Below are 22,580 nucleotides of genomic sequence, written 5' to 3'. Positions count from 1 at the left end.
GGTTCCCTGACCAGGAATTGAACCCTGACCCCCCTGCGCTGGGAGCACAGAGTCTTAAACACTACTATCAGGGTAAACTGGTAAACTGAAAACAGGAATAATCTCTTTCTATAATAAAAGCCTAATTTGCTGTGACCTCCAGAAGAATTTGGAAGTACCCACAGTTGGAGAGGAAAGAGTCTATTGTTAGACTGGTACAGGCCTGGTACAGTTTTCTAGTTGTAAGGGGAACATACATTGCATAGGGGGAGATAGTCACTTTGTCCCATTTCATTCATTTGCAAACCAATTTTAATACTATATATATGTATATATATATTAATAAGCATTTTTGTGTTAATGGCTGCTGATGCTGCTGCTAAGTCACTTCAGTTGTGTCCGACTCTGTGCCACCCCATAGATGGCAGTCCACCAGGCTCCCCCATCCCTGGGATTCCCCAGGCAAGAACACTGGACTGGGTTGCCATTTCCTTCTCCAGTGCATGAAAGTGAAAAGTGAAAGAGTGATAGCTAAATTATAATAAAATAATTAAGTCTGCTATATTATGGTCCTTGATGAATGGTAAGCTATAAGTGTTCCAAAATACACAAATGAGCAGTTCTCCATGTGGAGCATTGGGTAGCATATAAGATGGAGGGACCCACAATAACTTTGAGGTTTAAGAATGAGATTACTGCGTGCATGCTAAGTCACTCAGTCATGTCCGACTCTTTGTGACCCTCATGGACTGTAGCCCATCAGGCTCCTCTGTCCATGGGATTCTCTAGGCAAGAATGCTGGTGTGGGTTGCCATGCCCTCCTCCTTCTTTTGAGAAGATTGGATGTTGCCAATAACCAGGACTGGGAATGCAAAAGAAAGAATAGGACTTGGGGAAATTTTAAGTTCACTTTTTGACATGTTGAGTTTAAATATCTATGAGTACCTCCTGGTAGATGTAAGCTACCAGTTAGTTACTGAACATGGGAGTCTAGAGCTCAGGAAAGTTCTGGGATAATGATAAATTGTCCATGTCTTTTGGATCTGAAAACCTTACCTAATCTCCCTTTTTGGACAAGTGTTGATGTCAGAGTGCTGTTTCCAGCCTAGTACTCGAGGTACCGAGGTCAGACATTGAAGAGATGAAAGTTGAATTATCAAGAGAGGGCATCCAGGTAGATGTCAGTCCAGTTCACTAATCCAAAGGGGTGAGTAGAGAGGCATGGGGTAAAAGTAGCAAAATCAGGAGAAGCAGTGAACTTGCAGGTGGGAGCTAGACTTTAGAAGGAGACCCCAAGTCACTGAAAAAAGCCGTAGTGTTTGTATGGAGCTCCTGGAGTTCTGGCCTTGAGTACGGGAGAAGATTGTATTAGTTTCCTACGGCTGCTGTAGCAAATTACCCCAAACTTAGTGGCTTAAAACAACACAAATTTATTATCTTACAATTCTGGAGATTCGAAGTCCAAAATTGGCTTTGCACACTAAAATCAAGGCATTGGCAGATCTCCGTCCCTTCTGGAGCCTCCAGGGGAAAAATCTCTCTCCTTGCTTTTCCTAGCTTCTAGAAGCTGCCCATACGCTTGGCTCATGGCCCGTTCCATCTTTAAAGTATGTTACCCCATCCTCAGCTTTCATGATTAAAAAGCATGAAAAATATGCAAGAACACAAAAATAATTGAGATAATGTACTTGCAGTGTGAAAATAGTCCAAAAGGAAATATGTCAAATGAATAGTTTCATTAGAAATATGGGAATACTAATCATACTTTGGCCCTTTTCTCTAATTCTCAAACATTCTGTAATGTAAAAAAAAAAAAAATTAAAACTGCTTTTATTTATTTTTTAAATTAATTAATTAATTAATTTTACTTTACAATATTGTATTGGTTTTGCCATACATTGACTTGACCCAAAAAGTGACATACTAAAGAATTCTTAAGGGTCTGGGAGAGATGAAAGAAGGGACTTCCCTCGTGGTCCGATGGTTAAGAATCTGTCCTGCAATTCAGGGGCCACGGGTTTGATCCTTGTTTGGGGAACTAAGATCCCATATGCCGTGGAGCAGCTAAGCCCAGGTGCTGCAGCTGTTGAGTCTGCAAGCCACAACTAGAGAGTCCTTGCACTGCAAAGAAAGATCCTCATGGCAACATGCAACAAAGATTCCGAGTGGTGAATCCAAGTCGTGAGGCAGCCAAATTAAAAAAAAAAAAAAAAAGTGAAGAAGAAGTAATAAAATTGGGGAGTCAGATGGCCGCTGGTGGTGGGTGAAGGGGGAGCCGTTTCGGGGTGAGGTGGGGACGTAGGCAAGATAGTGAGGGATTATGTTGGAGACCATCAGGGCAGATCACTAGTTAGGAAGGGAAAAATGAAAGCAAAACTTTCTGGAAGCCAGGGACCAGTAAAGCAAGCGAGGCGGTTGTAGCTGTGGTCATCGTTTTTAAGAGAAGAGAGGGGATTCTCCATTCTGAACAAAGCATCAGGCAGAGCTGGGTGACAAGAGCTAGGCTATTTTGAATGTCCTCTTTAGATTTTCCTTGATGATATCATGTGTCTTGCAGGAAAGAGAAAGCAGTGCCTGGTAGTGTTACGACCGTGAGAATATGCTATGACTGTGAGACTAGTCTTCTCTCTCCCTAACTGTGGGAAAGCCATTTCCATTTGTTGAGCCTCAGTTTCCTCATTTTTCACAAGCATGGTTTGGATCAGATGGTCTCTAATGATCATTTAAGCTGTAACACTTTATATTCATCTCCGAAATCTCTAGCTCCATTGAAAAAGCCTTTATTTCTCTCTCTCTCATGAGAATGATTAGACAGAGCACCACGGTAAAGAAAAGAGACTGAGGGTTTGGTTTCATATCCAATTGTCTGATTCCTATGGAGCCCAAACAGTTAGTTCTCTCACCTAGAAGCACTTCTATGGGAGCAATTCAACAACTGGAAAAAAATGGTGATGCCAGAAGAAGTAGGACAATAAACTCTCCCTTTAACCAACATAAGGCACCATCCACCTTGGCGGGGATAAGAAATTACCATTAAGATTCCAATACTTTTTCCTTTCACACCGTTGAAAAATACCATTAGAAGGAAAATTAAAGAAGGAAAGGAAGGTATGCACTGAAGGATGCACATTTACCTTCCAGTTAGATCAGGCCGAGGGGCTTTCTGAGAGGTTCCCAACTGCGGGCGTGAAATCGTCAAACAGTAGGTGTTTACTGCTGTGTGTTTAGGAGAAGTACAAATGGGTATCTGGGCAGAGAGGGCATCCCATTGGGCATTTGGCAGAGACGGATGGCAGATTGAGGAGGGCTCAGAAAAAGGCGGAGGGAGAGACCAGCAGGGTGATGAGGACACGTTTGAAAAAATGCATCTCCCAAATAGAAAAATTTTAGTCTCGGGCAGTAAACAATGGGAAGGAATTTTACGAGTGCCCTGGAAACAAGGAATCTTCTTCAGTTCTGTGTAACTAAGAATAGAGGTAACTGGAGTTTGAGAACATAGTTGCTGAATTTTGAGTAATTACTCTGAGAGATGTTAGTAGAACTTGCTGCAATTTCTGTTAAATATAATAATGGAAGGGATCATTGGGACTAACAGAGACACACAGAGAGACTGCTGGTACTGAACTATCAAAGCAGAAGAGAAAACTGAACCGGAGACACATCCTTCAGCCACATGTGATGAAACTTTCTTCCGTTTCTTGTTGAAGAGAGTAGAGTTAAGAGAGACCTACCCTGTAACATTTGATTTTGATGAATCTGCATTCGTGCTTGGTAATTGTATGTACTTCCATTTTGCAGTAGTGAAAAATCAGCCGTTTTTACTGACGCTGTAAACTTCTTGAACTTAATTATTCTCCAAATATGGAAATTGACACACTACACTTGGTGGAACTTGCAAGGGATCTTTTTACTTTTCTTTTGTTTTTGGCTGTTAGCAGTGGAGAAGGAAACGGCAACCCACTCCAGTGTTCTTGCCTGGAGAATCCCAGGGTGGGGGAGCCTGGTGGGCTGCCGTCTATGGGGTCACACAGAGTCGGACACGACTGAAGTGACTTAGCAACAGCAACAGCAATGCGCATAAGAGACACAGGTTCGATCCCTGGATCAGGAAGATCCCCTGGAGAAGGAAATGGCAACCCACTCCAGTATTCTTGCCTGGAAAATTCCATGGACAGAGGAGCCTGGCAGGCTGAAGTCCATGGGGTCACAAAGAGTCAGACACAAATGAGCAAACATGCACACACCTGTGCCAGCACGCATTCCTTGTCACGAGATCAACCCAGTTTCCTTGCCAAGATGAAATACACAATGGAAGGGAGTAATTCTCCAGAGTGAATTCAACATACTTTTGGAATTCTGATTAACCTGGATTAACTGAGTGATGCCTCTCCTCCTCTTGCTCCATTGGTTTCCGTCATTCTCATCAGTGGTCTTCCACCTATCAGCAAAATGGCCTGTATGTCACAAGGCAGACTCTAATCTGATAGTGGGAGCAAGGAGAGGAAAGAGAAGGAGCTCAGATAACACATTTAATACATGCGTAACATCACAAAGAAGGAACACTGAGGAACAGTTGCAATTCTTGTTTCCATAACTCGACTTTGGGTCGTAGCTGAGTTTTCGAGACATCCTTCTTCCCTCTACTTCAATTTCTGTTTGACTAGAGTCCCCTGCTATGCATATGCTTCTGAGTCCTAGATGGACCTCTCTGTTTAGGTAGCATGAGTCATCCAATGGACATGATCTTACAAGACAGCATGAGTTCCCTTCATACCTCTTCTTTCCGTCTTTGAGTGGCAGCGCCTTATTGTTATTTGAGAGTGAGGATCAAACAAGCCAAACTGAATGCTAATCCTTCTTTTGCTTGCTTGTCCAGTGGTATGGTGAAAAACCAGGTTACAAGGAAGTTGCTACTCCTTTGCAACCATCTTGTGTCCCCTGATGGAACTAGAACTCCCTTGGATACTAAAATCTCTCAGACTAGCACATCTGAGTTACAGGGGCAGGAAACAAAACTTTCCTGAGTATCTCATTGGATCCAGCCATGAGAGAGGTCACCTTCATGGGGGCTGTGTCCTCTGTTTACTGAGGACATGGCAAAGTCTATACTTGTTCCAAAGCAACAATTTCTTTAGTAGCAAAATTACCTAGGGCTTCCCTGGTAGTGCCGTGGTTAAGGACCTGTCTTGTGTTGCAAGGAACACCAGTTGGATCTCTGGCCTGGGAAGATCCTACATGCCACGGGGCAACTAAGCCCACTCTCCACAACTACTGAACCCGTGCTTACCGAGCCCACGTGCCTAGAGTCTGTGCTCCCCGACTAGAGACGTCAATGCAATGAGAAGCCTGTGAACTGCAACTAGAGGGGAGCCCCTGTTTGCTGCAGGCAGAGAAAGCCCATGTGTAGCAATGAAGACCTGGTACAGTCAATAAATAAACCTTAAAAAAAGTACCTAAAACTTTTTGGGTGAAAACAACCTGGATTTCAGGAGTACTGTAAATTCTATTCTTTTTCTTATTTCATCCATTATACTTCCCTATCTATGAGTTTGATTCTATCAGATTAGAGGAAAATAGCATCTCATTTAAAATACCTCACTCGTTGTTTGCATCATCTACTCAGTAAACATGTACAGAGCTGTGTCCCTACACTTAAAGTAGACATCCTAATCCCGGAAACTGTGAACACATTAGTGTACCTTGTATGAGAAATAGGATTTTATGGATATGATTAAATTAAGAATCTTGTGATGGGGACTTTTTCCTGGATTATCTGGAAGGAGATAGGAGAAACGACAATAGGAGCAGAGGTCAGAGAGAGAAAGAGAGTGTGGTGGAAAGAGAGAGAAACAGATGCAGAAATCAGATCAGAGCAGAGACACAGAGATGTGAAGATGGTCCACTGCTGGCTTTCAAGATTGAGGAAGGAGCTACAAACCAAGGAATGCAGAATGTAGGTAGCGTCTTGAAGCTGGAAAGACAAAAGAACATTTCTCCCTATGAGTTGACAGCTTGCTTTGAGCCAACACCTTGATTTGTCCAAGCAAAGCCTATGTTGGGCCTCTGACCTTCATTTTGTATTTCTGACCTCTAGAACTGTAAAATAATAGACATATTGTTTTAAGCTACTAATAGTTTGGACAACTTGTTATAGCAACAATAGGAAACTGACATACCTCTAACCACATCATTTGTAACTACCAACTCAGATAATTCTTCTATCCTCCAGAACTATCTAGCTAGCTAACCTAATAATCTTCGCTTAGCTGTCTCAAACACAACTCAAGCTCAAAAACTCAGGATCTTCTCACAAAAACTTGATTCTCCTCCAGTTTCCTTATTATCTTTGATTGCTACCATCAATGACTCAACTGTTCAAGTAGAATTTTTGATACTTTTCCCTCATCACCCGTAACCAAATATGATGGAGTCTTGTTGATTTTACCACCTAACCTGTTTCAGTTCCATCTCTCCATCTCCACCATCACTTTATTCTGACTACCACTGTCTCTCTTTGCACCATTCTTAACTGGGGTGCTCTCATCCACATCTTATGCATTCTCTGTACTTGATCCAAACTCATTTTTTATGGAAATCTGATCACAATTATTCTATGCTGCAAAGAATTCAATGTTTTTCCACTAGCCTTGAAAAAGACAAAAGTTCTCACGCTGAATAAAAGGCGGTGTGTTACATGGCCCCGGCATCTTTCTCCAGCTGCATCTTCAGCCACTGTTTCCTTGGCTCTGTCTTCTCTAGGCACTCTAGACTTCTGTTTTTCTCTCTCTGAAATACCATGTTCCTTTCTAACTTAGGCTGTCATGCATAGTGTTTGCCTGGACAAGTAGAAACTGGATTCTTTGGTCCAGGCAGCAGTCTCAGAAGATGGGGTTGGGCAGAGGGTGAGCAAAAGGCCCAGAGATTCAGGGCATAGTTCAAGGGAACCTGGTAACCATATGTCTGAAGGAGCCAGCAGATCTGGAAACAAGGAGAAGACATTCCGTTGAAGGGTCAGTCCAGAGAGGAACCTAGAAACTGGCCTGGAAGCGGAGTCTACAGGTATTGAGAGGAGTTTTCCGAGCACATTGGCATGCCAAATAGAAAAAGCAGACACCCTGGAGGGATGAGAAGATAAGGAGTGACCAGAGGGGCACAAAGAGCAAGAGAAACTGTGGTATGTAAGACAGAAAGAGGTCAGCTAACATCGTCAAACAAGGAAACCGAATTCATGGGGTTGAACAAGAGGCCAGTAAGAAAGGGAGGGGAATAATTAAGTGGCTGGTGAGAAATGCATACGGTGAGGAAAATCACCACTAAAGAAGCTGGCCTGTGAAGAAAAAGAAATGGAGCAGAAAGTTGACAAAAACGTGTCAAGGGAGGTTTATGGTGTTCTTTGTTTTAAGATGGGAGGGGCTGGTATACGCCTAAATGTCTGTGAATTACTCATTGCTTTTACTTATTGTGTAAGTGATTAGATCTAAATTCTATATACAATTATACATATATATATATATTCAAAGCAATACATGTTCAAAGTTTTAAAAAGTCAAATGGCTCAAAAGCTAATAAAAATACCTATATTTCCCCTGTCTCAACCTTCCATCTCCAAGACTTACTTCCTAGAAACAGGCTTAATGCTTTTAGCTGTTTATGTTGATATGTGCCATTGTGTTTCTGGTTAATGTTCGTTTTGGACATTCCTATTGACTCCCTACCATGAAAGATGAGGTAGGTACCCATATCGTATTTCCTTTCCCCAATTTCCCCAAAATGGTTATATAACAATTTTTATTACATAAAAATATTTATTTTTATCTAAATAAATATTCAGGGTTTACTGTATAATTATTACTCATGTTGAGCTACAAAGTGCACTATTTTTGCTTTTTCTATCTTGCACAGTTTCTTTGTCATTAAATTTCTCTGTGCTCTCATTAATTCTTCCCCAGCCTCTCCAAGAGAATTCTGTATTCCTGTTAGTATACTCAAACACGTAAATAAATCAGGTCCATTTTCATAGCTGTTAATGTTATTGAGGCCTCTCTTACTGTCGACATCTATTCTTCTGCCTCAGTCCGCCCTAGCTGCTCTCTCTTTATGCCTAAGGGCTGTCATCCTGGCATTTTCTTTGCGAAAATCCCATGGACTAGCTCCCACAGCCTCTTTCTCTGTCAGAGTCCTTGTTTCCTAGATTCTATGTCTTTGGCTTTCTTGGTTTACTCTATCATTCTGGCAGCGCAAATACTCCAGGATCTTCCTAAGAGCCAATGCACAGGAGGTAAATTTTTGAGATTTCAAGTGTCTGGAAATGGGAGTAATCTATGCTCATACTTAATAATTCGTCTTGGAGAATTCTAGGTGCAAAATCATTTTCCACCAGAATTTGAAGATACTGTTCCATTTTCTTCTAGTTCTTACTATTGTAAATGGGAATGTCTGATGCCATTCCAATTCTTGATCCTTAATGGAGGACACATTTTGTCTTTATGGAAGTTTTTGAGATTTTCTTCTTAACCTTAGTAAATAAGTTGAATGATAATGTGTCTTGTTTATGTTTCCAGTCATTGTATTCTTGTAGGAATTTTGTACAAGCACAGTTTTTTACTTGTAGAAAAATATTTCTGTTTCTTGATAACTTTCTTCTCTTCTTTCTGCCTCCTGTTCCTGAAACATTGAACCTCATGAATGGACCCCCTATTTTCCTATTTTTTCTTTTCTATTTGCCTTTTGTTTTTCACCTTTTTGTGTTACTTTATCTTAAACTTATCCTCCAAGCTTCTATAGAGTTACTGATTTGTATTTTAGAATATAGTGTTTTAGAAATAATGACTTCTAAATTTGAAAAGTTTCTAGTTATTCTTCAGATCTTCCATTTTGATGGTATCCTGTTGTTTTTTCATGGCTGCAATAGCTTCTCTAATTTCTTTTGTAAGGATACTATATGTTTTTATTCTTTTACTCCCTGCTTCATATCCATCTCCCAAAGTTTGTTTTTCCTTTATTGTTCGTTTTGTATCTGCCTCTCAAGTTAGTCAGTTTCCTCTGGAGATTTGACTCTTGTTTATTTTCAATATTTATTAATTGCTGTTGTTCTGTTGCTCAGTCGTATCCGACCCTTTGCGACCCCACGGACTGCAGCACACCAGGCTTCCCTGTGCCTCACCATCTCCTGGAGCTTGCCCAAACTCATGTCCCAGCATCAGTCCTTCCAATGAATATTCAGGACTGATTTCCTTTAGAATTGACTGGTGTGATCCCCTTGCAGTCCAAGGGACTCTCAGGAGTCTTCTCCAACACCACAGTTCAACACCACAGTTCAAAAGCATCAATTCTTTGATGCTCTCCAAAAGAATTGTTCACTCCTGTTAGTATATTAAACTTATTAATTGCTGATTATTATTTATAGGCTCATATTCTTATTCAGGTATAAAAACTTAAATACCTCAAAAGAGCTGGATCTCCTGTAGTGGAAAGCTGGATCTACAGATCTCCTGTAGATCTCCTAGCTACTTCTGTAGTGGTAAATGTAGTTCATTACAGAATAATCCCGTATAAGATATAACCAAAAACATACAGCAATATATATAAAACATCTGATGAGAAGTATCACAAGGCTACTAAGTCATCTAGGACTTGAGGGACCAAGATCTGTGAAAGAAGGGGAATATTTTGAGGTGGGTCTTGCATTCTTTGGGACTTTTCCCCTCAGAACATTTGCAAATCCTTATGCAGCACAAGCTGATCTTCCTAAAAATGCTGTTTACTTTCTTTCCAGTGCATTCCTGATGGCCTCGGTGACTATTGTATCCCCTGGGCCCTCGTGAGGAGACTAATCCCCAAGAGGGAGTTGGGGCCTCTTGTAGTCTATCTGCTCCAGCAGGCCTATCTTTCTCCACCTTTTATGCCTTCCTCCACCACCTGCCAACCTCTGCCACCCTTTTCTCCTTTTGCTTTTAATCTTTCTTAAAATCAGGGTCTTTTCCAATGAATCCTGCTGAGGATGAGATGGTGGGATAGCATCACTAATTCATGGATTTGATATACTCAATCTTTTCTCTCAACTCACAGATCCCTGGCAACCAGCCTGGGGTCTTTAGAAAGGAGACTATAACATTTGATGATCATATTATGGACAGCACTGGATGTGAACCTGGGCAAACTCCGGGAGATAGTGAAGCACAGGGAGGCCTGGCAGGTTGCAATCCATAGGGTTGCAAAGATTTGGACACAACTTAGCAACTGAATAATAACAACAACCATCTGCCAGAGAAATCCAGGCATTTCAGTTTTTCTCCGTGCAGGGCAAGCATGTACAGGCTTTGTCTAATAGTGAGTCTGCTTCAAGCCACAGAATCCTAGACAGAGTATTTAATTCCATTTTCTGAGAAAGAGCCCCCAAATCAGTGTATTCTCACCTACCCAACTTTATATTCTGGCACCCTTGATCAGTCGCTCTCAAATCTAATCCCAGGGGTGCCCTGCTAGATCCTCCTAGTCTGTGCCAGCTAATTCTTCCAGCTTCTGTAGTGACTAATCTCTTTCCTCCCTTATCAACCCCAGTACATTCCCAGCAAGGTTACACTGGGCTTTAGCATCTAGTCATTCTTTGATGGCCACAGGTGTTTTCTCAACAGAAAAATGGTATAGTCTCCTTTCTAACGCCCCAAGTCTGGTTGCCAATGATCTGTGAGTTGAGGAGAGAAAGGACTGAGAATATCATGATCAGTTTCTGGACTTGCACTGAATCCTCTTGTTTTCAAGGTGAGTGAGTCATCACCTCTTTCCCCTGGTTGCTGTGTTTCTGAGCCTGGAGAGTCTCTGCTTCAAAAGATGTTCCAAAAAACAATCCTTCTAATACTGAGCAAGAGAAGGGTGATTAATCGGTTGCAAAGTGGATAGTGAGATTTAGGAGTCTGCATCTTATATAACCAATCCTGCTTTCAACCATACCTTCATCAACCTGCCTTTTGAGGTATGGTACCTCACGCCTCCAGTCTCTTAAGTGTGTGCTGGGGTTTATGGCACACATCAACCTGCTTCTCTTGAGCATTTCTCTACGTACATGGAGACAGCTTTCAGCCATTTTTCCTTTGCCAAGTCAACGGGCAATTCATACACCCTCTTTCCAGCTTCAAAACTTGGTTGATGTTTTATCATCACCCGTTGTAGATTTCTGTCCTGTTTCTCTTTGTCCCAGTGGATCTGCCCCATTTGTGTTCCTTTATTCTTATGGATTCAGGGACGGAAGTAGAGGCAAAGAAAATAGGAAACCTACTTTCTTTACCTAGAAGCTCTGAGATCGGAGGATGTGTACATTCTGTTGGGACTTCTCAGTCGAGAATTCAGGAGGGGAGAGGGATAATCAATGATCTGAGGGCCTCCAGAGGAAGGGAAAGATGGGATCTGGAGACGAATACATTTAATCCTGAGAGGGACCAACTCTTTCATGTGGTCAGAAGAAAATCCGAAAGGACTGGGTGCAGACAGGGGTAGCTCTGTGGTTGTAGATTGAGATTTGAGGCTGTTTCCCCTGAATGCCCTCCAGTCTGTTTCCTCTTGGAAACCTACATCTCTCATGTCCCCTGCCTACCTGCCAGTATCACTCCAGGAGCAGCTTAGATTAGTCACATCTCCACTCTATCTAAGAGAAATCTCTCTTTCCTATGTGTTTTATACATAATGTGTGTGTATGTTCAGTCGCTTCAGTCAAGTCTGATTCTTTGTGACGCTATGGACTGTAGCTGGCCAGGCTCCTCTGTTGATGGAATTCTCTAGGCAAGAATTCTGGAGTAGATTGCCATTTCCTTCTCCCAGCCTAGGGGTTGAAACTGTGTCTCCTGTGTCTCCTGCACTGGCAGGCAGATTCTTTACCCACTGAGCCACTTGGGAAGCCCCTTTAGATATAATCAGATCAGGGAAAAACAAACAAAAATTTAAAGGCACTGCGTGGAAAGCCCAGGTGTACAAAAGCATGCAGCATTTGGCCCTTGCCTTTAGAGAATTTAGAACTGGTGAGAGGGACTTCTCTCGTGGTCCCAGGGTTGAGACTTTGCTTTCCAATGCAGGGGATGAAGGTTCGATCCCTGGTTGGGGAACTAAGATCCACGTGACTTGTGGGCAAAAAATAAAAAAAATAAAACAGAAACAATATTGTACCACATTCAACAAAGACTTTAGAAACTGTCCACATCAAAAAAAAAATCTTAAAAAAAAATAAAACTAGTGAGGTAGATGATATAGAAAGGTTGTTTTCACGTAATGTGGCGAATTTTCATGGCATGGGGATATAGGAATGCTATGGAAACACAGAGAGGGACCTCCGAGTCAACGTGGGGACCAGGCAAGATCCCCAGAGGAAATGAGGCCTCAGCTAAGCCTTGGATGATACTAAGTCAGCCAGACAAAGCGGAGAGGGGCAGACATTCCAGAAACAGGGGTTAGAACGCCAGTGTGCAGTGGTGAGGAATATTTATCTGGCTGCATGGCGGAAACTATGACCAAAGTGGTAAGTGGGAGGTTGAGGGATGCCAGAAAGTGCAAGGGCCAGACCATGGGGTCCTCTGGTACCGATTCAAGGAATTAAAGAAATGTGCCATGGTCTGACTTGGATATTGATACAGTTTGATTGGAGAAGGAATTGGCAACTCACTCCAGTGTTCTTGCCTGGAGAATTCCATGGACAGAGGAGCCGCGAGGGCTACAGTCCATGCGATTGCAGAGTCGGACACGACTGAGCGACTAAGCAACAACAACAACAACACTTTGATTAGGCTGTAAGGACTAAGGAGAACTCAAGGCAGGCTGGCAATTGGCAATGAGAGCCTGAACCAGGTGGGTGAGAGCAGGAATTGAGGAGAATAAGGGCAGCAATCGCAGCCAAAAGACCAGACTGGAATCGCTGCTCTGCCAATGACTTCTGCATTATGTCATTCAGCCTCATTCCTATGGACCAGAACCATACTCTCTGCCCTGTGATTAATTCTGGGCTCTAGAGAGGTTGAGTCGGTGAAGAGCCTGTCATGCTCCCTGGCACATAAGCTGCGGTTTCACCCCCTTTCTTCATTCCATGTTTTTAAGTAACCTCCAGTATTCCCTTGCTTTGGGGAGCTATTTGAGGCCAATTGGCATGACAAGTAAACATGCTCTGGGGACCCTCATGCTTTAAACTAGCGTGCACCACGGTCCATGCATCCTCTGTGATAACACTTTTATAGACTGGTGGGGGCACACGCACGCACACACACACACACCCCACATCCCTCTCCTCCTTCCTTTTTCTACCATATTCAGCATCTCAGGAAAGCTATGACAAATCTAGACAGTGTATTAGAAAGCAGAGATACCAATTTGCCTACAAAGGTAAGGATAGTTGAAGTTCTGTTTTTTTCAGAAACCATGTATGGATGTAGATGCATGTGTGTGCACACTCAGTTGTGTCTGACTCTTTGCAACCCCATGGACTGTAGCCTGCCAGATTCCTCTGTCCATGGGATTTCCCAGGGAAGAATATTGGAGTGGGTTGCCATTTCCTACTCTAGGGGATCTTCCTGAAACAGGGATAAAACCTATGTCTCTTGTGTCTCCTGCATTGGCAGGCAGATTCTTTACCACTGGTGTCACTGAGAGTTGGACCATAAAGAAGACTGAGCACTTAAGAATTGAAGGCTGAGTGCTTAAGAATTGATTCTTTCAAATTGTGGTGGTGGAGAAGACTCTTGAGAGTCCCTTGGACTGCACGGAGATCAAGCCAATCAGTCCTAAAGGAAATTAACCCTGAATATTCATTGGAAGGTAGAGAAGGGAATGGCAACCCACTTCAGTATTATTGCCAAGAAGATCCCATGGACAGAGGAGCCTGGCAGGCTACAGTCCAGGGGATCACAAAGAGTCGGACACAACTGAGTGAGTAACACACACACACGTTCATTGAAAGGACTGATGCTGAAGCTCCAATACTTTGACTACCTGATGTGAAGAGTCGACTCATTGGAAAAGACCCCAGTGCTAGGAAAGATTGAAGGCAAAAGGAGAAGAGGGTGGCAGAGGATAAGATGGTTAGATAGCATCACTGCCTCAGTGGACATGAATTTGAGCAAACTCCAGGAGACCATGAAGGACAGGGGAGCTTGACGTGCTGCAGTTCATGGGATCACAAGGAGTCAGACATGACTTGGTGACTGAGCAGCAACTACAGCACCATCTCCCATGGCTCCTATTCTCCATTTGCTGGGCCAAGAATCCCTAAGAATTTTGGGAATTTTCAGAAAATTCGAGATGTATTAAAGATTCTGTGAAATGTATTTGAGCACCTAGCCTATGACATCCAACAAGAAAACACCTTGCCTCTGGGGAGTTTTGGAAGCACTGAGACAGTTGGAAGGCTTCTAGTCACACACTGACCTTCTGAATCATTTGTAGACAACATGTTCCAGGGCTCTAAATTGATGGCAGTGAGGTAACTAACAGGTGTCAGATGTGTTGTTTTATTTTGCCAATGGAATAGCGTGGCAATTTCATTTTTCATTCTGCTGGTATGTATGGCTCTAGGAAAAATTGACAACAAATTCTCCTTTAACCACACTGTCTTTGTATATGTCAGGCTCCCTGATACCTAAGGAGCCTGAGCTCCTAAGCCACGTCTACTGGAAAATTCACCATCTCTTCCAGATTTGCTGCAGATTCCGGAATCCATCTTCCCACCGTGGGACAGGACTTGTCACAAATAGCTTGGATTTATGGATGCGCTTCTGCTGCAGAAATCGTTTCACCTTTTGAGGTAACCTTTACAGAATCATAAAATCAATCAGTTTTATTTGACATCCAAATCAGAGCTCTGCCCCAAATAAATTGCTCGCACTTTATGCAGAGAACAAAACAGAGACTAGGAGTGAGCCCAGGGCCAAGCGGAAGAGAGCACTGGAGTAACAGCAGGAGGATTTAGGGTTCACAGTTGGATAAGTGTCAGGCAGTGGCCTAAGCACCCTGGTCTAAATCTGTGATGCTGGGTTCCACCTGAATATGCTCTCCTCCTTCATCCTGGAAAGGACTAATGAGAATGAATTGCACACAGGTTGTTCCTTTTTTCCTATCCTGTTTGGCTTGGTGTCCAAGAAATCCGTGTAGATTTGTCTGGTGGGAAATCAGGGGATGGGGAGGGGGTGGTGCTGGAGGGGCGGGGAGGCAATTCTAGATGTATTCTCTGTTGGCAGAAGGGCTGTATTGGGCATGGTAAATTTTAAAGCTGTAAATGATTCATATGGTGAAGAAAGGGTTTTAAGTGTACAAATTGTGTGTGGGTGGAGGGTACAGTAGGTACACATGAATACATTTACATGGCATGAGAGAAATTTTTTACTCTTCTAGTGATTTTGCTAAATTCTCTCCAAAGGCATTTGTTAAGCTGAGAAGCTAATATCATGCAGTAGTTATCAGCAAAGCCTCTGCTACTAGCCTGTCGTATTTCAAATTCTGACTCTCTAAAGTTGCAAGCTGGGTGCAAGGATCTTTGGGCAAGATCCTTAAACACCGTAGGCTTTGGTTTCCCCAGCCTTATTCATGACTATTCAATGAGAAAATATATAAGCAATAATAGTGCCTGGCTCCTGATGAGTGCTGAGTGCTATGGATTTATTATTATTATAATTAGGTAGGAATGGTTGGCCACTTAAAAAATCTTAGAATTGGAGGGAAGAGGCAGTCCTGTAATGCTTCAGATCAGGCAAACCCACATTTGGGTTTCAGCATTTCCACTGTCCAGCGTTGGGCAAGTTCGTTACTCACTCCAGTGATACTTATGTCCTATTACTGTTGCTGGGAGTTTTGAATGAGTGACTTCACTTTCACTTTTCACTTTCATGCATTGGAGAAGGAAATGGCAACCCACTCCAGTGTTCTTGCCTGGAGAATCCCAGGGACAGGGGAGCCTGGTGGGTTGCTGTCTATGGGGTCGCACAGAGTCGGACACGACTGAAGTGACTTAGCAGCAGCAGCAGCAGCACATGTATGGCACCTAGCATATTGACCAGTTCATAGTTGATGCTCAGTACACCAGAGTGACAATTGTTAGTATCATTCATGCATACACACATTTTAAATATCATCACAAAGCCGCATGCAACTTTTAACCATCTCCTAGTACATAGAATGCAATGGCACTCCACTCCAGTACTCTTGCCTGGAAAATCCCATGGATGGAGGAGCCTGGTAGGCTGCAGTCTGTGGGGTCGCTAAGAGTTGGACATGATTGAGCAACTTCACTTTCACTTTTTACTTTCATGCATTGGAGAAGGAATGGCAACCCACTCTAGTGTTCTTGCCTGGAGAATCCCAGGGGCAGGAGAGCCTGTTGGGTTGACGTCTATGGGGTCACACAGAGTCGGACACGACTGAAGTGACTTAGCAGCAGCAGCAGCAGTACATAGAATTTAGGTTGATCTTAGTGAATAAGGGCTTCCCTGGTGGCTCAGCTCATAAAGAATCTGCCTGCAATACGAGAGACCTTGGTTCAATCCCTGGGTTGGAAAGATCCCGTGGGGAAGGGAACAGTTACCCACTCCAGTATTCTGGCCTGGAGAATTCCATGGACTGTATATAGTCCATGGAGTCACAAAGAGTTGGACACGACTGAGTGACTTTCACTTTTTTTCACTTTAAGTGAGTGAGGAAATTGACATCCTAGTCACAGAAAATATCCCAAATGAAAGGGGGCAGGCTAACCCTATGATGCCTAGTGTCAGAATGATTAGAATAACCACTGCTGAAATTAGGAGAACTTCAGCCTGGGAGTTATAATGATTTCGGTGGTTGATGTTAGGATGTGGTTGCAACATAAGTAAAGAACAATCAGATACCTCTTATATTAGCGATCAGACTTCTTTTCCAAAATGTGTAAATTGAAGTCATTTCATTGGGATTAAAGTTGTGGAACTGAGTGCACCGTGTGAGCTCCATGCTGAAGGGCCGCGTCAACCAGGCAGCACTGTAGAGAAGCAAGCATCCAGAACACCACAAAGTCCGCATCTAATTCCATCTCTCTGCTCCGCTAAGTCACTTCAGTCGTGTCTGACTCTGTGCGACCCCATAGACGGCAGCCCACCAGGCTCCACCGTCCCTGGGATTCTCCAGGCAAGAACACTGGAGTGGGTTGCCATTTCCTTCTCCAATGCATGAGAGTGAAAAGTGAAAGTGAAGTCGCTCAGTCGTGTCCGACTCTTAGCGACCCCATGGACTGCAGCCCACCAGGCTCCTCTCATAGGATTTTCCAGGCAAGAGTACTGGAATGGGGTGCCATTGCCTTCTCCATTAATTCCATAGGGAGCACCTTTTAAGCCTATCTGCCAAATGAGGTTTGGGAAGAGTAGCCCCAGTCATAAATGAGAGGGCAAACTGAAGGAGCAGTGTGAAAGGAAGATGGATAGTCCTGTTATTAGACTTTCTCACTTGACCTTTCCACATATTCTGCTATAAACTTCAGGAAAAATGGAGAACTTTAAGTACAAAGGACAATTACATGGTCATTTTGCATTCATGATTTCCTTTAGAGACTCGAGAAACTTGCAAAAAACAGTAAAACATTTGGCTTTGGCCAGCTTGAGTTTTCTCAGACTCAACTGTAGCAGAACAAAAGCAGAAAAATCTTGTTTTTGCAAAATTTCCAACCTAATGTATCTCATGTTGAGGACATTTGAGAAAGCACCCAAATATTAATAGGCAGACATGAAACCATCAGATACTGTGTGCGTGTATATTTGTTTTGTTGTTCAGTTGCTAAGTCATGACCCCTTGGACTGCAGCACGCGAGGCTTCCCTGTCCATCACCAACTCCTGAAGCTTACTCAAACTCATGTCCATTAAACCGGTGATGCCATCCAACCATCTCATCCTCTGTCATCCCCTACTCCTCCTGCCTTCAGTCTTTCCCAGCATCAAGGTTTTTTCAAATGAGTCAGTTCTTCACATCAGGTGGCCAAAGTATTGGAGTTTCAGCTTCAACATCAGTCCTTCCAATGAACACTCAGGGCTGATTTCCTTTAGGATGGACTGGTTGGATCTCCTTGCAGTCCAAGGGACTTTCAAGAGTCTTCTCCAACACCACAGTTCAAAAGCATCAATTCTTTGGTGCTCAGCTTTCTTTATAGTCCAACTCTCACATCCATACATGACTACTGGAGAAACCACAGCTTTGATTAGACAGACCTTTTTTGGCAAAGTAATGTCTATGCTTTTTAATATGCTGTTGGTCATAACTTTTCTTCCAAGGAGCAAGCGTCTTTTAATTTCATGGCTGCAGTCACCATCTGCAGTGATTTTAGAACCTCTCCCAAAGTAAAGTCTGACACTGTTTCCATTGTTTCCCCATCTATTTGCCATGAAATGATGGGACCAGATGCCATGATCTTAGTTTTCTGGATGTTGAGTTTTAAGCCAACTTTTTCACTCTCCTCTTTCACTTTGATCAAGAGGCTCTTTAGTTCTTCTTCTCTTTCTGCCCTAAGTGTGGTATCATCTGCGTATCTCAGGTTATTGGTATTTCTCCCAGCAGTCTTGATTCCAGCATCATAGTTGACCCTTGAACAGTGCAGGGGTTGGGTTGCTGACCCCCACCCAGCGTAGCTGAAAGTCTGCATGTAACTTTACAGTTGGCTCTCCATAAACTTGTTTGCATATTTACTGCTTCAATCAATTGTGGATCATATATTACTCTAGTATTATTTATTGGAAAAAAATCTGCCTCTAAGTGGACCTGCAGAGTTCAAATCTGTGTTACTCAAGGGTCAGTTGTATTCTGTTTATGATCAACTGTTGGGAAACAGGAATGAAGGGAAATGAAACCACCTGAGATGATTACCCTCTCTATTTCATTGAACAAAATTGTTTCTAATACTGTAAGCTCCCTACATACAAACCTTCAAGTGGCAAACTTTCAAAGATGCGAACGTACCCCTGTTGTATTGTACTACTCTATTTTTCAAGGTACTGTATTATAAGATCAAAAATGGTTTCTTTATTTTTTGTTTGCTTTATGTATTACTTGTGTGGAAAGTATTGTAAACCTACTACAGGATGGTACTATATAGCTGATCGTGTTAGTTGGGTACCTAGGCTAACGCTGTTGGACTTATGCACAAACTGGACTTAAAAACATGCTCTTGGAGCGCAACTCATTTGTATATAGGAGACTAACCATAATGGGACTTCCCTGGTGGCTCAGATGGTAAAAGCATCTGCCTACAATGAGGGGGACCTGGGTTTGATCCCTGGGTTGGGAAGATCCCCTGGAGAAGAAAATGACAGGCCACTGCCGTATTGTTGCCTGGAAAATCCCATGGACAAGAGGAACCTAGCAGGCTGAAGTCCATGGGGTCGCAAAGAGTCGGACACGACTGAGTGACTTCACTTTCACTTTTCAACCTTAATAACTACAAGAACATGGTTGTCAAGTAAGAGTTACCTGAAATTATGGCACATTGAACAATCTGGGATATAGTTCTGACAAATCATCTTTTGCCAAAATAGACATTTACAGGGGTACTACATGGAGGGTTGTTTGGGAAGAATCCAGAAATAAGAGATCGTGTGGCTGAAGGAAGAGTCAATAAGCTTGGTCTTTTAACGATGCAGCTTGACATCCAAGCTCCTGCGCTTTCAGTGTTGGGTGATTTAGGACAAATCCTTTCACCTATCAGAGCTTCAATAACCCCCTTTGTGAGAATGGGAAAAGCTCCCCAAGAGGCTTCTGGGAAATCTAAAGAGACAATGCGAGAGAAAGCACTTGGCATATTGCTGAAGTGCCGTTGCAATGTTATTTAGCTTATTGTTTCCGTGAAGAGTGACCTGGGAGTCCTTGAGAAAACACTGTACCGAGTATTGTTCTACATGAATGCTAATGGAAAATGGGGCTCTGAGCTGCATGTGTTGACATGATATTTGTAGGCCTGCCCTGTGCGTGTGCGTGCTCAGTCATGTCAGCTCTTTTCGACCCCATGGACTCAGCCCACCAGGCTTCTCTGTGCGTGGGATTTTCCAGGCAAGAATACTGGAGTGGGTTGCCATTTTCTCCTCCAGGAGGTCCTCCTGACCTGGAAACTGAACCCACATCTCTTGCGTCTCCAGCACTGGCAGGAAGATTCTTTACCACCACATAGGAAGCAAGTCCCTTGTTAGCCTTATTCAGTCTATAAAATACTTGTGATGTGCCTACTGTGTGCCACTGTTTAAGCACTGGGAATGCATCAGAAAATAAAACACACAAAATTCTGGGCCCTTAGGGAGCTTACTTTCTAGTAGGGGAGGAGAAAAAGAAACAAAGTTAAAAATCATATAGAATATTAGAAAATGGAAAGTTCAACTAGTGTGGGGGAGTGGGGGAAGTAAGGTAGAAAATGGAGATGGAGATGGGGAATGCAATATTTATATAATACTTTCAGTCTCTTTCATTTACATAATATCTGTTTTTTTTCTTTATTGTTATTCTGCTGCTGCTAAGCTGCTAAGTCACTTCAGTCGTATCTGACTCTGTGCGACCCCATAGACGGCAGCCCACCAGACTCTCCTGTCCCTGGGATTCTCCAGCCAAGAACACTGGAGTGGGTTGCCATTTCCTTCTCCAATGCATTAAAGTAAAAAGTGAAAGTGAAGTCGCTCAGTCATGTCCGACCCTCAGCGACCCCATGGACTACAGCCTACCAGGCTCCTCCCTCCATGGGATTTTCCAGGCAAGAGCACTGGAGTGGGGTGCCATTCTAAGGAACCACAGGGAAATGAAAGTTAATTTGGGAATTATTTGTGTTTGATGAATTTTGGAGCTGTTCTTTTAAAATTTCTGGACCTTTTTTTTTTTTTAAAGCGTACACCATCAACAATTTTGGAGCTTTGTTCCCCCCTGCCACAATGTATGCTACTGTGGCAAGAAATTAGTCAATTTAAAATTTGGTAAATACATAGGTTAAGGGACAAATAAAACAGACACTGTGGGGACGTGAGGCTTCCCTGGTAGCTCAGACAGTATGGAATCTGCCTACAATGCAGGAGGCTTGGGTTTGATTCCTGGCTTAGGACGATCCCCTGGAGAAGGAAATGGAAACCCACTCCAGTGTTCTTGCCTGGAGAACTCCAGGTACAGAGGAGCCTGGCAGGCTACAGTCCAAGGGGTCACAAAGGGCTCAACACGACTGAGCGACTAACACTTGGGGACATGATAGAAGCACTAATTCCTCAGACCTCATTTTCTATCTTCAAAATGGTCTCTACACATAGGAACATAAGGAACTTATGTAGAAGGAGAGGAAAGTGTTGCTCCCAAGGTCATGTCTATGATCCACATAGACTCCTACATATACCAGCTTTATGACTAAATATGAAATTCAACTACAATTGTCTAAATATGTTAAACAAACTAATTTATGAAAATACAAAATATAGTGAGTCTAACTGAAAACCATGAAATACAGACTGATTACAAAAAGAGTTCTTTCTCTAGGGTTTTTTTTTTTTGGTTTTGATTTGGTGTTTATATTTAATACTTTATTCCCTTTACTTTTTAGGTTTTCTATAAGAATTTCAACTTCCTGGTTTCCACTTCTGAGATCCACCTTTTAAGAAAGTAAATCATTAATTGATCTTCGGGTGTTTGGACCATGCCCATGGCAGCATTGTGGAGCATGTAGGGGAACGCTACAATTTAGAGGCAATTCAGAAGCAATTCAATCAACTTATCTCTTTAAACACACTCCTACACCTCTGTGTACTCTCCTACACATGTTCTGTTTGATTTATTTTGTTATTTTGGTTATTAAGCTCAATTCTGGAGATTTCAAATTGAATGATTCTTTGCTATTTTATTCCATTAATTATTATTCTTAATATAGGAAGGTGAAAGTCTTAGTCACTCAGCCATGTCCGACTCTTTGTGACCCTATGGACTGTAGCCCGCCAGGCTCCTCTGTCCATGGGATTCTCCAGGCAAGAATACTGGAGTGGGTAGCCATTCCTTTTTCCAGGGGATCTTCCCGACCCAGGGATTGAACCCAGGTCTCCTACATTGCAGGCAGATTGTTTACCATCTGAGCCACCAGGGAAGCCCCCAGTAGGGAGGTAGTCACCTAATACTTTAATATTCATTTATTCATCAAGTCAACAAATATTATTGGGCATTTGCTCTGTGTTGGGTAGCATTCAAGGTATTTCTTTTATCTAAACTTTGTAATGAGAGCAGAGCCAGTCGGTAGATCTGGGTAGAGGAGGCCTCCAGGTTGTTGGGGTTCCCGCATCCTTGCATGTTGCAGAGTCAGAATTACCCAGAAGAGGAGAGAATTGAGGCGCATGATTGTCCTAAGTCTTATCTGCCTCTTGTTCACACCTGAAGCTAAGATAGAAATGAACAGCATTCACTAGTGTAAGAGCATGAACTTGTTAATAGATTGTCTAAAAGGATTTTTTGAGTTCCTATGATTCATGTGCTGCCTGATAGTTTATTTAATAGGGGGAGGAAGCATCCTAAACAATTCATCTCCTAAGTTAAAAAATCACCGTGTCTGCCCCTAATATTGTCTTTAACCGATGTGGAATACCAACTTCATATTCAAAAGACAGTCATGCAATGT

General features: G+C 42.7%; 1 long non-coding RNA gene across 2 annotated transcripts; it reads left to right on the top strand.

Annotated features, from left to right (window-relative positions):
• The first annotated feature begins 6,803 nt into the window (after positions 1-6,803).
• LOC147361971 (uncharacterized) lies at positions 6,804-21,865 on the top strand. 2 transcript variants are annotated; one of them, XR_015138416.1, is made up of 3 exons: positions 6,804-7,038; positions 14,647-14,755; positions 21,522-21,865. It is a non-coding gene; the product is annotated as an uncharacterized LOC147361971 (long non-coding RNA). The 2 variants fall into 2 exon arrangements; XR_015138415.1 differs by having other exon boundaries at positions 6,804-7,153.
• The last annotated feature ends 715 nt before the right edge of the window (positions 21,866-22,580 follow it).

This window comes from Bos grunniens, chromosome 12 (assembly GCF_055505025.1).
Source record: "Bos grunniens cultivar Pamir isolate PY7600 chromosome 12, Bosgru_T2T1.0, whole genome shotgun sequence".
Lineage (NCBI taxonomy): Eukaryota > Metazoa > Chordata > Mammalia > Artiodactyla > Bovidae > Bos > Bos grunniens.
The sequence above is the reverse complement of the archived record's forward strand: the minus strand, read 5'-3'. Positions and strand labels throughout refer to the sequence as shown.